This window comes from Bos indicus, chromosome 28 (genome assembly GCF_029378745.1).
Source record: "Bos indicus isolate NIAB-ARS_2022 breed Sahiwal x Tharparkar chromosome 28, NIAB-ARS_B.indTharparkar_mat_pri_1.0, whole genome shotgun sequence".
In the NCBI taxonomy this organism is placed as follows: Eukaryota; Metazoa; Chordata; class Mammalia; order Artiodactyla; family Bovidae; genus Bos; species Bos indicus.
In genome coordinates this window covers 8,231,239-8,243,973 of record NC_091787.1, presented here as the reverse complement: position 1 = coordinate 8,243,973, position 12,735 = coordinate 8,231,239, and the positions used below count along the sequence as shown (strand labels likewise).

The window sequence follows — 12,735 nt, the reverse complement described above, 5'->3', positions numbered from 1 at the left end:
GGAAAGGTATAATCTTCTGAGACTGAACCAGGAAGAAACAGAAAATATAAACAGACCTATCACAAGGACTGAAATTGAAATAATGATTAAAAGACTTTCAATAAACAGGGGCTTCCCTGGTAAGATAAGACTATCCCTTATCCCTGGATAACTCTGCACTCGATGCAGGGGCCCAGGTTCAATCCCTGGTCAGTGAACTAGATCCATGTGCCACAACCAAGAGCTGGTGCAGCCTAAATAAATAAAAATTTTAAAAAGAAAAAAAAAACTCTTTACAAACAAAAGTCCAGGACAAGATGGCTTCACAGAAGAATTTTATCACACATTTAGAAAAGAGTTAATACCTCCTGCAGTACAGGAGGGGCTAGCGGCAGTTGGGCAGCGCAGGAGTGGCGAGCAGCAGAGAGGAGATATCCCATGTCCAAGGTCAGGAGCGGTGGCCGTGGGGACATACCCCAAGTCCAAGGTAAACAGAAGAGGCTTCACTTTCCTGGAGCAGCCGTGAAGAGAAACACCACGTCCAAGGTAAGAGAAACCCAAGTAAGATGGTAGGCGCTGAGGGAGGGCATAAGAGGGCAGACAGACTGAAACCACAATCACAGACAATTAGCCAATCTGATCACATGGACCACAGCCTTGTGTAACTCAATGAAACTAAGCCATGCCGTGTGGGGCCACCCAAGACGGACGGGTCATGGTGGAGAGGTCTGACAGAATGTGGTCCACTGGAGAAGGGAATGGCAAACCACTTCAGTATTCTTGCCATGAGAACCCAAGAACAGTAATGAAAAGGCAAAAAGATAGGACACTGAAAGATGAACTCCCCAGGATGGCAGGTGCCCAATATGATACTGGAGATCAGTGGAGAAATAACTTAAGAAAGAATGAAGGGATGGAGCCAAAGCAAAAAACAACACCTGGTTGTGGATGTGACTGGTGATAGAAGCGAAGTTCAATGCTGTAGAGAGCAATATTGCATAGGAACCTGGAATGTCAGGTCCATGAATCAAGGCAAATTGGAAGTGGTCAAACAGGAGAGTGAACGTCAACATTGTAGGAATCAGCGAACTAAAATGGGCTGGAATGGGTGAATTTAAGTCAGATGACCATTATGTCTACTACTGTGGGCAAGAATCCCTTAGAAGAAATGGAGTAGCCATCATGGTCAACAAAAGAATCTGAAATGCAGTACTTGGATGCAATCTCAAAAACGACAGAATGATCTCTGTTTGTTTCCAAGGCAAACCATTCAATATCATGGTAATCCAAGCCTATGCCCCACCAATAAAGCTGAAGAAGCTGAAGTTGGACAGTTCTATGAAGACCTACAAGACCTTTTAGAACTAACACCCAAAAAAGATGTCCTTTTCATTATAGGGGACTGGAATGCAAAACTAAAAAAAGAAAGTCAGGAAACACCTGGAGTAACAGGCAAATTTGGCCTTGGAGTACAGAATGAAGCAGGGCAAAGACTAATAGAGTTTTGCCAAGAGAACACACTGGTCATAGCAAACACCCTCTTCCAACAACATAAAAGAAGACCTTACACATGGACATCACCAGATGGCCAACACTGAAATCATATTGATTATATTCTTTGCAGCCAAAGATGGAGAAGCTCTATACACTCAGTAAAAACAAGACGGGACCTGACTGTGGCTCAGATCATGAACTCTTTATTGCTAAATTCAGACCTAAATTGAGGAAAGTGGGGGAAACCACCAAACCATTCAGGTGTGACCTAAGTCAAATCGCTTATGATTATACAGTGGAAGTGCCAAATAGATTTAATGGATTAGATCTGATAGACAGAGTGCCTGATGAACTATGGAATGAGGTTTGTGATATTGTACAGGAGACAGGGATCAAGACCATCCACAGGAAAAAGAAATGCAAAAAAGCAAAATGGCTGTCTGGGGAGGCCTTACAAATAGCTGTGAAAAGAAGGGAAGCGAAAAGCAAAGGAGAAAAGGAAAGATATAAGCATCTGAATGCAGAGTTCCAAGAATAGCAAGGAGAGATAAGAAAGCCTTCTTCAGCGATCAATGCAAACAAATAGAGGAAAACAACAGATTGGGAAAGACTAGAGATCTCTTCAAGAAAATTAGAGATACCAAGGGACCATTTCATGCAAAGATGGGCTCAATAAAGGACAGAAATGGTATGGACCTGACAGAAGGAGAAGATATTAAGAAGAGGTGGCAAGAATACACAGAAGACCTGTACAAAAAAGATCTTCATGACCCAGATAATCACAATGGTGTGATCACTCACCTAGAGCCACACATCCTGGAGTGTGAAGTCCAGTGGGCCTTAGGAAGCATCACTACAAACAAAGCTAGTGGAGGTGATGGAATTCCAGTTGAGCTATTTCAAACCCTGAAAGATGATGCTGTGAAAGTGCTGCACTCAACATGCAAGTGGACACAGGACTGGAAAAGGTCTGTTTTCATTCCAATCCCAAAGAAAGGCAATGTCAAAGAATGCTCAAACTACCGCACAATTGCACTCATCTCACACGCTAGTAAAGTAATGCTCAAAATTCTCCAAGCCAGGCTTCAGTAATATGTGAACCGTGAACTTCCTGATGTTCAAGCTGGTTTTAGAAAAGGCAGAGGAACCAGAGATCAAATTGCCAACATTCGCTGCATCATGGGAAAAGCAAGAGAGTTCCAGAAAAACATCTATTTCTGCTTTATTGACTATGCCAAAGCCTTTGACTGTGTGGATCACAATAAACTATGGAAAATTCTGAGAGAGATGAGAATACCAGACCACCAGACCTGACTCTTGAAAAACCTGTATGCAGGTCAGGAAGCAACAGTTAGAACTGGACATGGAACAGACTGGTTACAAATAGGAAAAGAAGTATATCAAGGCTGTATATTGTCACCCTGCTTATTTAACTTCTATGCAGAGTACATCATGAGAAACACTGTGCTGGAAGAAGCACAAGCTGGAATCAAGATTGCCAGGAGAAATATCAATAACCTCAGATATGCAGATGACACCACCCTTATGGCAGAAAGTGAAGAGGAACTAAAAAGCCTCTTGATGAAAGTGAAAGAGGGGAGTGAAAAGGTTGGCTTAAAGCTCAACATTCAGAAAACTACAATCAAGGCATCCGGTCCATCACTTCATGGCAAATAGATAGGGAAACAGTGGAAACAGTGACAGACTTTATTTTTCTGGGCTTCAAAATCACTGCAGATGGCGACTGCAGCCATGAAATTAAAAGATGCTTACTCCTTGGAAGGGAAGTTATGACCAACCTAGGCAGCAAAAAGCAAAGATTTTACTTTTTTTTATTAAAAAGCAAAGATCTTACTTTGGTAACAAAAGTTCGTGTAGTCAAGGATATGGTTTTTCCAATAGTCATGTATGGATGTGAGAGTTGGACTATAGGGAAAGCTGAGTGTTGAAGAATTGATGCTTTTGAACTGTGGTGTTGGAGAAGACTCTTGAGAGTCCCTTGGACTGCAAGGAGATGCAACCAGTCCATCCTAAAGGAGATCAGTCCTGGGTGATCATTGGAAGGTCTGATGTTGAAGCTGAAACTGCAATATTTTGGCCATCTGATGTGAAGAGCTGACTCACTGGAAAAGACCCTGTTGCTGGGAAAGATTGAGGGCAGGAGAAGGGGACGATAGAGGATGAGATGGTTGGATGGCATCACTGACTCAATGGACATGAGTTTGGGTGGGCTCCGGGAGTTGGTGTTGGCCAGGGAGGCCTGGCGTGCTGCAGCTCACTGGGTCGCGAAGAGTCAGACACAACTGAGCGACTGGACTGAACTGAATACCAATCCTTTTGAAACTCTTACAAAAGCTTGCAGAGGAAGGAATACCCCCAAATTCATTATATTAGGCCACCACCACTGATGCAAAAACCAGACAAAGATACCACACAAAAAAAGAAAATTAGAAGCCTGTATCACTGATGAACATAGATGCAAAAATCCTTAACAAAATACCAGCAAACTGAACCCAACAATGCATTAAATAGATCATACACTAGATTATTAAGTGAGATTTATTCCTGGGATGAAGCATTTTTCAATATCTGCAAAACAATCAGGGTGATACACCACATTAACAAATTGAAGAACAAAAACCATATGATAATCTCAACAGAGAAAATGCTTGTAATAAAATTCAACTTATTCATTCATGATAAAAACTCTTCAGAAAGTGGACATAGAGGGAACTTATCTCCACATAATAAAAGTCATATATGACAAGCCCATGACTAACATCATTCTCAATGGTGAAAAGCAGAAAGCCTTTCCTCTAAGATCAGGAACAAGACAAGGATATCCACTCTTTCCGCTTTTACTCAACATACTTTTGAAGTCCTAGCCACAGCAATCAGAGAAGAAAAAGTAAATAAATAAAAGGAGCCCAAATTGGAAAAGAAGTAAAACTGTAACTGTAGATGACATCAGTTTAGTTCAGTTGCTCAGTCGTGTCCAATTCTTACCATACATATGAAATCATAAAGATGCTACCAGAAAACTACTGAGCTAATTAATGCAGTTGGTAAAGTTGCAGGATACGAAATTCATACACAGAAGGGCTTCTCTGGCAGTCCAGTGGTCACGACTCCGTGCTTCCACTGCCAGGGGCATGGGCTTAATCCCTGGTTGAGGAAGCTACGATCATATCTGCTGTGCAGCACATCCAAAAAACACAAACGAACATACAAAGAAATCTAAATTAATACACAAAAGTCTGTTGCATTCTATACACTAGTGAAAGAGAAATTAAGGAAATAATCCCATTTATCACGACATCAAAAGAATAAAATACTTAGGAATAAAACTACTAAAGGAGGCAAAAAACCTGTACTCTAAAAACTATATGATGATGATGAAAGGAACTGAAGGTGGTGGGGCTGGGGGCGGTGGGAGAAAAAGAAAACATTGAAGATGACACAGAAAAATATACCATGTTCTTGGATTGAAGAATCAATTCAGTTAAAATGACTATACTACCCAAGGCAATCTTCACACTCAATGCAATTGCCATCAAATTACCAATGGCATCTTTCACAGAACTAGAACAAAAATTTTTGAAATCTGTATGGAAACACAAAAGACCAGTAATAGCTAAAATGATTCTGAGAAAGAAAAACAAAGGTGGAAGAATCAGGCTCCCTGATTTTAGAAAATGCTATAGCAATTAAAAGAGTACGGATGGCACTGGCATAAAAACAGCAATAGAGAACCACAGACCCGGACAGAAAGTCCAGTAACAGAGGTCTCCCTGATGGCTCAGTGGTGAAGAACCCACCTGCCAATGCAGCGTTTGATCCTCGGTCCAGGAAAACCCACATGCTGCAGTGCAACTCAGTCCATGCAACACAGCGACTGAGCCAGCACACCCCAACAACAGAGACCACACAGTGAGAAGCCTGTGCACCCCAACTGGAGAGAAGCCCATTCAGCAACAAAGATTCAGCAGAGCCAAAATAAAAAAACAGCTTTTGCAGAGCAAAAGAAATCATAAACAAAACGAAAAGACAACCCACAAAATGGGAGAAAATATTTGCAAATGAGACAACTGACAAGGGATTAATCTCCAAAATATATAAACAGTTCATGTAGCTTTATGTATTAAAAAAAAAAAAGAGTCCAATCAAAAAATTGGCAGATCTAAATAGACATTTCTCCAAAGACACACATATGGCCAAAAAGCACATGAAAAGAGGCTCAACGTCTCTAATTATTAGAGAAATGCAAATCAACTCACAGCTATCAGCATGGCCATCAAAGAGTCTATAAACAGGGACTTCCCAGGTGGTCCCGTGGTTAAGAATGGGCCTGTCAATGCAGGTGACATGGGTTTGATCCCTGGTCTGGGAAGATCCCACATGCCGCAGAGCACCTAAGTCCATGTGGCACAACTACTAAGCCCACGTGCTGCACGGCATGAAGCCCACACCCCCTAGAGGCCATGCTCTGCAACAAGAAAAGACACCACAATGAGGTCCATGCACGGCACCCGGAGAAAGCCCACAGGCAGCAACAAAGACTCAGCACAGCCAAAAATAAATACATAAATATATATTTTTAAAGTCTACAAACAGTAAATGCTAGAGAGTGTGGAGAAAAGGGAACCTCCCGACACTGTTGTTGGGAATGTAAATTGGTACAATTATAGAGAACAGTATGGAGTTTCCTTTAAAAAACTAAAAATAAGCCTATCGTATGATCAAGCAATGCCACTCCTGGAATGTATCTGGCTGTCCTCAGTCGCATCTCACTCTTTGCGACCGTATGGACTGTAGCCCACCAGGCTCCTCTGTCCATGCGATTTCCCAAGCAAGAATACTGGAATGGGTTGTCATTTCCTCCTCCAGGGGTCTTTCCTGATCCCGGGACTGAACCTGTGTCTCCTGCGTCTCCTGCACTGGCAGGCAGATTTTTCACCACTGAGCCTCCTGGGAAGCCCATGTATATGGAAAAAACTATCATTTGAAAAGATATATGCATACAGTGTTCATAGCAGCACTATTTCAGTTCAGTTGCTCAGTTGTGTCCAACTCTTTGTGACCCCGTGGACTGCAGCATTCCGGCTTCCCTGTTCATCACCAACTCTCAGAGCTTGCTATAAGTCATGGCCATTAAGCCGGTGATGCCATCCAACCACTATAGTTAAAAGACACGGAAGCAACCTAAATGACCACTGACAGAGGAATGGATAAATGAGATGTGGTACATACAGGCAACGGAGTATTCTTCAGCCATAAAAAGGATGAAACAATGCCACTTGCAGCAACATGGATGAACCTATGTATCATCAAACTAAGTGAACTAAGTCAGACAGAAATACTATATCCTATATCCTGTGTGGAATCTAAAAATAAAATGATACAAATGAACTTATTTACAAAACAAAAACAGAACTCCAGACTCTGAAAATAAACTTATGGTTACCAGAGGGGAAAGGAAGAGGGAGAGAGAAAGAAGAATCTGAAAAAGGACAGATGTATAACTGAATCAGGTGCTATACGCCTGAAACTAATACAACACTGTAAATCAACTAAATTCTTATATACAATAAAAATTTAATTAAAAAAAAGAATAATGGTAGTTGACATGGGGAAGTCTAATTCCAGTGAGCCTCTTCCACCCGTAGGTACTGATTCAGTTACCACATCTCCTACCTTGTTTAGCCACCAAGGGATCCAAAACGATGTTTGATGCCCAACAGAAACAGTGAGAACACTGGCATTTTGTGAATTAATTTTAGAAAAAAGCTTTTCAATACGTATTGTTATCTTTCTAAACATATTTGCTGTATCTTTCCTGCTATTTGTTCCAAATTGTATTAAAATAATTTAGCATGAGGTCTGAAGTATCATTCACACACTGATACTTATAAAGTAGAAAACAACATCAATAGCAAACATGCTGCACTGAGATTCAGGCGCTCCAGGTAGTAATCCTGGTTCAGGCACTTACAAGCTATGAATTCTGACACTCATTAACCTTTCTGTCACCAAGATTATAAGTAGAAGACAGTCTCTTGTAAGGAACTTAAGAGTTTAATTAGGAGAGATAACTAACAGTAAACAATTAAGACCTAGAATTAGTAATGTAAGGGTCAAATTCAGTAACTGTGAAGAAACAGGAGGGTTAAGAGTGAGACAGACTCCATGTGGAAACCATTCTGATTAAGCTGATGGAAATCTGCAGCAGAAATTGAGAACAAGCTTTCCAGGTTGTGAAACCTGATAGGGTTTCACTGATTGGAGATTCAGGATGGGAAACTACAGAAAGTGGGAATACAACACCTTTGAATAGTATGGGCAAAAAGGACCACCTAAAATGTAACAACTTCTGAGTTTTAACAGCCCAATTTTAAAGAAACCCACCTGTGGTCCTTTTTAAAAAGAAATTTAATTGTTGTAAAATAAACATACCATAAAATTTATTACTTTAACCATTTTTAAGTGCACAGTTCAGTACATTATATACATTCACCCACTGCTGTGCAATCACCAAAATTTTTTTGTCTTGCAAAATTGAAAATCTATATCCATTAAACAACTCCCATAACCTCCTCTCCCCAGGTCCCACCTTCCATTTCTATTAACTTGCCTACTCTAAATACGTCAGAAAAGTCAAAGCATACAGTTATCTTTTGGTGACCAGCTTACTTCACTTAGCATGATGTCCTGCTGTCCTCTATGCACATCATACCTGATGTCAAAGACCATGTCAAAGTTCTGCTACATCCTCACAGTATTCCTTGGCCCTCACACACTGAATTGTCTCACATCATTTTAAGTAGTGCCTCCAAAAGCTTTAGGTTTCTGAAGAGGCTGCAGACACGTTTTCTGTCTCAAACACCAATGACTTAAATCCACACCAAACCTACAATTTTTATGACACAGCTATACAACTATATGAAACAGAACTAATAAAATGAATGAACCAGGTTGTGCCTTTTCTCCACATACTTTCAAATACTACCAAATCTTCCCATATAACTCTTCCACAAATTCATTCCATCTGCTCCTAATAACCAGCAAACTGTTAAAATTCCCTTTCTGGTAGTCTCTACCTGCTTTCTGGGCAATATTCATTTCATAATAATATCTACCATATTTTCTAGTGGACTCTTTTGCACATTTCAGAGCAAAAACGTAAGGGAGGAAAAGTATTGTATATTTAAAAACAAAACTTTGAGTGCTAAGTATACAGTAAATATTTTATTAACGTATATGACAAATTTACTTTGTAATAAACCAAAAAGGAAAAAATAAAGACCACCAGAAAATAGTAACAACTACTAGTTTTATTGAATATTTACATCTTACAAAAATAAATACTGAGCTGATCCAGGAAGCCTGTTAAAAAACCAGTAACTTACAGGTAAAAACAATACAGTTTTGCAAAGCTTTCCGATCAGTTTCAATTATGCACAGTAAAATTAAAATTAACTACATTAATTTTAAACCACAATAAAATTAAAATTAACCACTGTAAGAACAGAAATAAAGTATATAGAATAATGTATCTTCAAACAAGTAGAAGGAAAAAGAGAAGATAAAACCTCAATTCAAAAAAAGGCAAGGAAAGAGAAAGAAAAAGGGCAGAGAGTACAAATTATAAAATGGCAAAAAAAGGTTTTTCAACAATTATAAAGAGCCCACTAAAAGCCAGGTATTGTTTTAAGCACTAGGGATACAGCTGTAAACAAAATACAGAAAAATAACAGCTCTCATACATAAGCTTCTATGGTTGTGGGGTAAACATTGCTGAGCCAGAGAAATGAACCAATCCCACAGCGGGTCATATGGTGATATGCAGGAGGAGGATGGGTACAATAGAAATGTAAGGGAAGGCTATGCCAGGGAAGTCCTCACTGAAAAGGTAAAGTTAAAAAAAATATATGAAGGAGGTAAGGGATTAAGCCCTGTGGACATTCAGACAAAGGAATTCCAAGTGTGAATATCCTGAGGTTAGGATGTGCCTGAGGCACCCGAATAAAGGGGGAGAGGAGCTGGAGATTAGATCAGAGATATAGCAAGGGCGGGATCAGAAAGCACCTTGAGGGTCGTTCTAAAGAATCTGGCTTTCAATCTGAGTGAAATGGGAAGTCCATGGAGACTTTTGTGAGAGGGAGATAATCTGATTTTTTTTTTTTTAAGAAGAATCACTAGATGTGATGGAAAGGCTGAAATAAGAAAAAGCAGATTGGTTAGGTGTCTACTGCAGGAATCCAGGTGAAAGATAGCTGCAATTTCGATAAGGGGAGGTGGTAAGAAGGGCTTGGGCCTCTGGATAGATTCTGAAGGCTGAGTTCTTGGATTTGCTGCTGATAGGTTAAATGTGTGTGAGAAAGAGATGAGTCAAGGATGACTCAAAAGGTTGTGGCTTGAACAAATACCTCAGAAATGACTTTGAATATAAGTACAGTAAGGCTGCCAGTCAAAAGGCACAGACTGTCCACTTAGATTAAAAAAAAATACCCAGCAATATGTTATTTTATTATAAAAGTATACAAAAAGGTTAAAACTAAAAAAGATGAAAAAAGCTGAGACAAATAACAAACAACAGTCCTCATGGCTATATTAACGCGAGACAAGAGAAGTCTGTACTCTTAATCTGTCTACTCTTTCTGTAACAGTTTGGCATTTGTGAGTCCTGTTTTCACAACGGGACTGTAGTTTCTTTAGGGACAGGGATACCACACCCTCATCTGGATCCATCCACAACCTAGAACAGTCCTCTTGTCAGCAGCGAACAGTAGGTAAAACTTGTAAATACGTTCTCCACCCACTTAACATTAGTTCTCCTACATCATAAATGTTAAAGCATTTAAAAGGTCAGTTGGTTCTCTAACCTGACACCAAGTCGTGGGTCGCCTGTACCATTTTCACCTATTTCCAAGTGACAAGTCAACAGGCTTTTCCGTGAAGTGCAATGCAGTGTGCCCCGCTCGCCCGCAACCAGGCCCGAGACCCCGCCCGCCCTCGCAAATGCAAGGGGATTCGGTCAAAGACTTAAGTGCAGATGGATTCGGTCAAAGCCTCAAGAAGCAGACCACGCCCGGCAATCTTGGAAGTTTCTAAGAAAGGGGAAAAAGACCGAGAGCCCTGCACGGTTGCACGGGTCACGAGCCAGCTAGCATTGCATGCTTCCTCCGCTACCCAGACTCACCCCAAGCTCACCTGCCTGCAGCCAGCCAGGGTGATCTGAGCGACAGCCCCTGGCACGCGCTTTGCCCCAAGGCAGCTTCCGGCTCTGGTCGGAAGTGCTCCTTTAGGAAGACAGGAAGTCCCGCCCCCGGGGACGGGAGCTGCGGCAGCTGAATCTCAGCGCTGAATATCAGCTCAAGAGTCTGGGTAGCCGGAGGTGTGGTCAGCCCGCCCAAAGCCAGCCAAACACTCGGCCCCTGGGCTGACCCCGCGATGCCCCCTAAACTTGGGATAACGGAAAGAAGGATCGCGCTCTTTCCAGTTTACTAGTTATCACGGAAGCGAGTTACAAGTCCCGTATGAGATTCAGTTCCATGTTCGTGGGGAATTTACCATATAGGAAGTCTGAGGTGGTCATAGAAAAGAAACTAGTGTTGATGCCTCAAACGCTAGGGGAAAAAAATTTAACGGGCTGAATCGTAAGGCAGAATGAAAGTAAACGCAGTAATAGAAAAAGAAAATTCCATAGACATGTTAATTTCTAACAGTTTTCTCATATCTCAAGAGTTGTGAAGATCAAATGCTGCTGCTGCTGCTAAGTCTCTTCAGTCGTGTCCGACTCTGTGCGACCCCATGGACGGGAGCCCACCAGGCTCCTCCAGCCATGGGATTTTCCAGGCAAGAGTACTGGAGTGTGGTGCCATTGCCTGCTCCGGAAGATCAAATGAGATGACGGATAAATAAAAGTTTCCCCGTCGCGGAGTCTGGTACATGATTAAAGCGTATCATGTCCATAGTATAGTTATTGCTTTTAAAAGGCCTTTATTCCAACCAAAGAGAAACTGAATAACACTTCAGGGGGCTAGCCTTCAAGCTGAATGTCAAAATTAAACAGAATTTCAACACATAGAGATGCCCCTTATGAAGCTGTAAAAACTGCTTTTGTTGATTAATGAAAGGACATAGGCTAAGAAACCATGTTCCAAAAACAAACTTCCAGAAGCTTTGTTGTGTGAAATCATATCAGTAATCATGGAATATCGTATATCTGCCTGGCAGAGCTGAGTCCTGGGGATCATTCTGACACTTTGCCAACCCAGGCATACTGCTTCAAATAAGGTATTTTCAAATGTAACATTCCACATTTAACTTTATATTAATAGTTTTTGAGAACACATGACCCTGGAGTCAACTTCATAGCTCAAGCCTGAGCTTAATTCTTATCTACACTCCACCAAATTCTATGCTATGTCCGCTTTTTCCTGTCCCCCCCCCTTTTTTTTTGAGTTAAACTCCTCCAATTCCTCTGGTGTGTGGTTTTCCTTATTTCAGCAACTTAATAAATTTTGTTAGACTACAGGTTTGACACAGATGGCTTTATCAGATAGGCTTTATCACTGTTTATTTTGATTAAGCCTCCTGCACTCATGAAGGTTGGAGGATACCTGCTGCTGCTGCTGCTAAGTCGCTTCAGTCGTGTCCGACTCTGTGCGACCCCATAGACGGCAGCCCACCAGGCTTCCCCGTCCCTGGGATTCTCCAGGCAAGAATACTGGAGTGGGTTGCCATTTCCTTCTCCAATGCATGAAGGTGAAAAGTGAAACTGAAGTCGCTCAGTCCTGTCCGACTCTGAGCGACCCCATGGACTGCAGCCTACAGGGCTCCTCCGTCCATGGGATTTTCCAGGCAAGAGTACTGGAGTAGGGTGCCATCGCCTTCTCCATGGAGGATACCATTGATCCCAATTTAGACAAAAACTGAAGCAGAATAAAGATAAGTTATTTACTGACATTCATCTGTGTCCTGAGAAGAGCTGTGCCCTTTTTTTAAGTTATCTTTTGGTAGAGAATGACCACAGTTTTTGAAAATTATTGGCATCCACCAAATTCAAACCAGCCCCATGGATACAGAAGCATGCATATTCCCTTTCTTTGTAAAATATTTCCTGTCTCCACTGAGTTGTGACAACAGTTCCCTGGTTTTGCCTAGAATGAAAGAATGACACTTCTCTGCCTTCAGTCCCTTTCTCTAGACAGTGATCCTGTACACTTCTCCCTCAACCATGTCGTCTTTTTGAAATGTTTT

The 12,735-nt window shown here is 41.3% G+C and overlaps 1 protein-coding gene across 2 annotated transcripts in view; it reads right to left on the bottom strand.

Moving 5' to 3' along the window:
- Nucleotides 1-10,791, bottom strand: part of TBCE (tubulin folding cofactor E) — an 89,292-nt gene extending 78,501 nt beyond the window's left edge. Inside the window, exon 1 of one of the 2 annotated variants that reach the window (XM_019953901.2) lies at nucleotides 10,684-10,791. The gene's annotated coding sequence lies outside the window, so the exon portion shown is untranslated. Of the gene's footprint in view, nucleotides 1-10,672 lie in introns of both variants that reach the window. The other variant, XM_019953902.2, reaches the window with a different exon arrangement.
- Nucleotides 10,792-12,735: the final 1,944 nt, after the last annotated feature.